The sequence below is a fragment of the Sapajus apella genome, unplaced genomic scaffold, assembly GCF_009761245.1.
Source record: "Sapajus apella isolate SASKATOON/1434 unplaced genomic scaffold, GSC_monkey_1.0 scaffold169, whole genome shotgun sequence".
Classification (NCBI taxonomy): domain Eukaryota; kingdom Metazoa; phylum Chordata; class Mammalia; order Primates; family Cebidae; genus Sapajus; species Sapajus apella.
The window spans coordinates 1,969,369-1,974,404 of NW_022437109.1; the positions used below are offsets into that span (position 1 = coordinate 1,969,369).

General features: G+C 42.3%; 1 non-coding gene across 1 annotated transcript; it reads left to right on the top strand.

Annotated features, from left to right (window-relative positions):
- The first annotated feature begins 1,692 nt into the window (after positions 1-1,692).
- Positions 1,693-1,764, top strand: TRNAA-AGC. Its single transcript has one exon. It is a non-coding gene; the product is annotated as a tRNA-Ala (tRNA).
- Positions 1,765-5,036: the final 3,272 nt, after the last annotated feature.

Below are 5,036 nucleotides of genomic sequence, written 5' to 3' on the forward strand. Positions count from 1 at the left end.
CCTCAAGTGATCCGCCTGCCTCAGTCTCCCAAAGTGCTGGAATTAGAGGCATGAGCCACTGTGACTGGCCTTGGGTATTGACTTGTATTTTGAATAAGAATGCCACTGGAGAGCTTTGAGGAGAGGATCGGTCTGGCTACTGGGTTGAGAATTAATCACAGAGGGCAAAGGCAAAAGAAGTGGGGTTAGTTAGAGTCTTTACGACAACCCAGGTGAGAGATGGGAGGTTTTAGCCAGGGAGATGGAGATGTTGAGGGAGTAGCTGGACTTGGGATTGTGACAGTAGACTGAGGGAAAAGCCGGTTTTGCGGGAAAGACTGCATTTCTCCCTTCAACTTCAGTTACGTAGATCACCCATGTGCCACACAACTGCAACTCTTTAACAGTCAATTTTTAACTTATCTAAGCCATCCTGTAGGCCACAGGAATTAAAACTAGGCTGAATGGAAGAAAAGTGAATCCTACATCCGTACAAAACTATTTAGATATTTGCCTTTGTATTTTATTGTTTTGAAATTGTTTTTTTTTTTTTTTTTGAGGCGGAGTTTCACTCATGTTACCCAGGCTGGAGTGCAAAGGCGCGATCTCGGCTCACCGCAACCTCTGCCTCCTGGGTTCAGGCAATTCTCCTGCCTCAGCCTCCTGAGTAGCTGGGATTACAGGCACGCACCACCATGCCCAGCTGATTTTTTGTATTTTTAGTAGAGACGGGGTTTCACCATGTTGACCAGGATGGTCTCGATTTCTTGACCTCGTGATCCACCCGCCTCGGCCTCCCAAAGTGCTGGGATTACAGGCTTGAGCCACCGCACCCGGCCGTTTTGAAATTGTTTTTAATGGTTCAATAAACTCTTAATAGAACTACAAGCAATACAATTACTTCCTCTGCTTTGTTAGAAATGTTTTTGTAATCATGTTAATTATATTACTTTTAACTATATAAGGCTTGCGTCTCTTTTTTTAAATTGATGTTTATACCCTCTGTAAGATAAATACAAAGACTTTTTGTTCCCGTGAGGATGTGTTATAAGATTGCAGGGAGTATAAAAATTGGCAGTGGAGTAGATGATGTGTATTATTAGTCTGATCTTAATGTTGTAACATACTGATCATGCCAAATATATAATTAGTTTGTTTTTGTTATTTAAAATATGCAGGACTGCCGGGCGCGGTGGCTCAAGCCTGTAATCCCAGCACTTTGGGAGGCCGAGGCGGGTGGATCACGAGGTCAAGAGATCGAGACCATCCTGGTCAACATGGTGAAACCCCGTCTCTGTTAAAAATACAAAAAATTAGCTGGGCATGGTGGTGCGTGCCTGTAATCCCAGCTACTCAGGAGGCTGAGGCAGGAGAATTGCTTGAACCCAGGAGGCGGAGGTTGCAGTGAGCCGAGATTGCGCCATTGCACTCCAGCCTGGGTAACATGAGTGAAACTCCGTCTCAAAAAAAAAATAAATAAATAAAATAAAATAAAATAAAATATGCAGGACTGTAACAAACACACTAGAGAGATAACATAAGGTACAAGAAAGCAAGTAATTTACTATCTAATTAAAGCATTTCATTCTAATACTAGCAGAGTTCTGTCTGGAAAATGAATTAACTTTATGCTTTTTTTGTCTCAATTTTCCGAAAATTTCCCTTAACTCGGATAGTGTCTGTTGAATAATATTTCTGATGTTAAGAATTAAAGGGGGTGTAGCTCAGTGGTAGAGCGCATGCTTAGCATGCATGAGGCCCTGGGTTCAATCCCCAGCACCTCCATGAAGTTTTTCTGGCTGAATGCAAGGGCTCACACTTATAATCTCAGCATTTTGGGAAGCTGAGGCCAGCAGATTGCTTGACGTTCAGGAGTTGCAGACCAGCTTGGCCAACATGGGAAAATCCTGTCCCTACTAAAAATACAAAAAATTAGCTGGTCATCAAGACACACACCTGTAATCCTAGCTACTTGGGAGGCTGAGGCACACGAATCACTTGAACCTGGAAGGTAGGGATTGCAGTGAGCTGAGATCATGCCACTGCACTCCAGCCTGGTCGACAGAGTGAGGCTCCACCTCAAGAAAAAATAATAATAATTTAGTTTAAGAACAAACAATGTTATTTAAGCCGGGTGTGGTGGCTCACGCCTGTAATCCCAGCACTTTGGGAGGCTGAGGCAGGCAGATCACCTGAGGTCCGGAGTTCGAGAGCAGCCTGACCAACATGGTGAAACTCTGTCTCAAAAAAAAAAAAAAAAAAAAAAAAAGTTATTTATTTTCATATGGGATTTGAAATCTGAATCTAATCATTCTTGGTATTATTACTAATTCTCTTGCACTACTGCACAATTTTCTGTTTAGAGACATTGGCTATAACAAGTATACAGACATAATGATATATAATCTTTCTGTTTTAAAACTGAGTTTATTTTTTTTCCCCTGCCAACTTACTGGCACACAATTGAAGAGCTATTTTCACAAGTAACTAATACATCTTATCTCTGCTTCATATTTTAAACTCTTATTTTTTACCCTTATGAAGTTGGAGGGAGTAGATGTGTTTATTTTATAGACGGATTATAATATTGGGTTGTTGTAAGTAATTTTCTTTGCTACATATCCTTCAACTTTATTATTTATTTATTTATTTATTTTTGAGACACAGTCTCACCCTGTCGCTAGGCTGGAGTACAGTGTCACGATCTCGGCTCACTGCAGCATCCACCTCCTGGGTTCAAGTGGTTCTCCTGCCTCAGCCTCCTGAGTAGCTGGGACTACAGGTGCACAACACCACACCTGGCTAATTTTTGTCTTTTTAGTAGAGATGGGGTTTCACTATGTTGGCCAGGATGGTCTCGATCCCCTGACCTTGTGATCTGCCCACCTCAGTCTCCCAAAGTGCTGGGATTACAGGCAAGAGCCACCATGGCCAGCTGAACTTTATTTTTATTTATTTATTATTATTATTATTATTGAGATGGAGTCTTGCTCTGTTGCCCAGGCTGAAGTGCAGTGACATGATCTCGGCTCACTGCAACCTCTGCCATCAGGGTTCAAGTGATTCTCCTGCCTCAGCCTCCCAAGTAGCTGGGATTACAGGCGTGCACCACCACCTCCAGCGGTGGGCTCATGCCTGTAATATAACAGATGGCTCATGCCTGTAATCCCAGAACTTTGGGAAGCTGAGGGGTGCGGATCACCTGAGGTCAGGAGTTCAAGACCAGCCTGGTCAACATGGTAAAACCCCTTCTCTATTACAAATACAAAAATTAGACAGGTGTGGTGGTGGGGACCTGTAATCCCAGCTACTTGGGAGACTGAGGCATGAGAATCGCCTGAACCTGGGAGGTGGAGGTTGCAGTGAGCTGAGATCACGCCACTGCACTCCAGCCTGGGTGACAGAGTGAGGCTCCATCTCAAAAAAAAAAAAAGAACCCCTTGGGTTAAAGGGTAAATCAAAATGGAAATTAAAGACAATACTGAAAACATTACAAAGCAAAACCTATAGTGTACAGAAAATGGCATTCAAAAGAAAATGTATAGCTTTAGAAGTGCACTAAAAAAATATAAAAGATTGAAAATCCATCTGGAATAAAGTGATTTCTGTGCTAGGAAAAAAAAAAAAAAAGGAAGAAAAGAAAATCAATGACCCAAACATTAAATTCAGTAAGCTAGGCAAAGAACATCACAAACAACTCATAAAAGTTGGGGGATGAAATTAAAAAAGATAAAAAAGCAGAAATTAATGAAACAATAAAAAGCATACTCAATTAGTGTACCAAAAATCTGATTCTTTGATAACCAATAAAATAGACCGATCTTTGGCAAGTCTGATTAAAAAAAGAAAGATGGAGAAGGAGAGAAAATATAAAAACAGCACTGGGGCCAGGCACAGTAGCTCACGCCTGTTATCCAGAGGCCTGGAGTTCGAGACCAGCCTGGCCAACATGGTGAAACCCCGTGTCTACTAAAAATACAAAAATTAGCCAAGTGTGGTGGCAGGCGCCTGTAATTCCAGCTACTCGGGAGACTGAGGCAGGAGAATCACTTGAACCCGGGAGGCAGAGGTTGCAGTGAGCTGAGATGGCACCACTGCACTCCAGCCCGGGCAACAGAGTGAGACTCTTGTCTCAAAACAAACAATAACAAAGCATTGGAATGAAAAGGAGATATAATCACAGAAATAGTGAAGATTTTAAAAGCATAATCATGTATTGCATATTACCTTATAGCAATAAATTTAAAATTTAGGTGAAACAGGAATTTCTAAGTAAATACAAACCAAAATTGACTCAAAAAGAGGTAGGGAATCTAATAGCCAATGACTATAGAAGCAATTGAAAAGATAGTAAAAAAAAATTGCTGGCCAAGTGCGCTGGCTCACGCCTGTAATCCCAGCACTTTGGGAGGCCGAGGTGGGCGGATCACGAGGTCAAGAGATCAAGACCATCCTGACCAACATGGTGAAACCCCGTCTCTATTAAAAAATAACAAAATTTAGCTGGGCATGGTGGTGAGCGCCTGTAGTCCCAGCTACTCGAGAGGCTGAGACAGGAGAATTGTTTGAACCCGGGAGGTGGAGGTTGCAGTAAACCGAGATCACGGCACTGCACTCCAGCCTGGTGCCTGGCAACAGAGTGAGACTCTGTCTCAATTAAAAAAAAAAAAAACTACTGAAGAAGAAAAAGAGCACCATATAGTTAACACGACTGAACTCTATACTTAAAAATTGTTACAATAGTAAATTATGTGTTTTTTTTTTAACCACAATTAAACCAAATTTTTTAATTAAAAAAAGGAAAAGAGGCTGGGCGTGGTGGCTAACGCCTGTGATCCCAGCACTTTGGGAGGCCAAGGAGGGTGGGTCTCTTGAGGTCACGGGTTCGAGACCAGCCTGGTCAACATGGTGAAACCCTGTCTCTACTAAAAATACAAGAATTAGCCAGGTGTGGTGGTGCACGCCTGTGGTTCCAGCTACTCAGGAGGCTGAGGGGGAAGAATCACTTGAACTGGGAGTCAGAGATTGCAGTGAGCTGAGATGAAGCCACTACACTC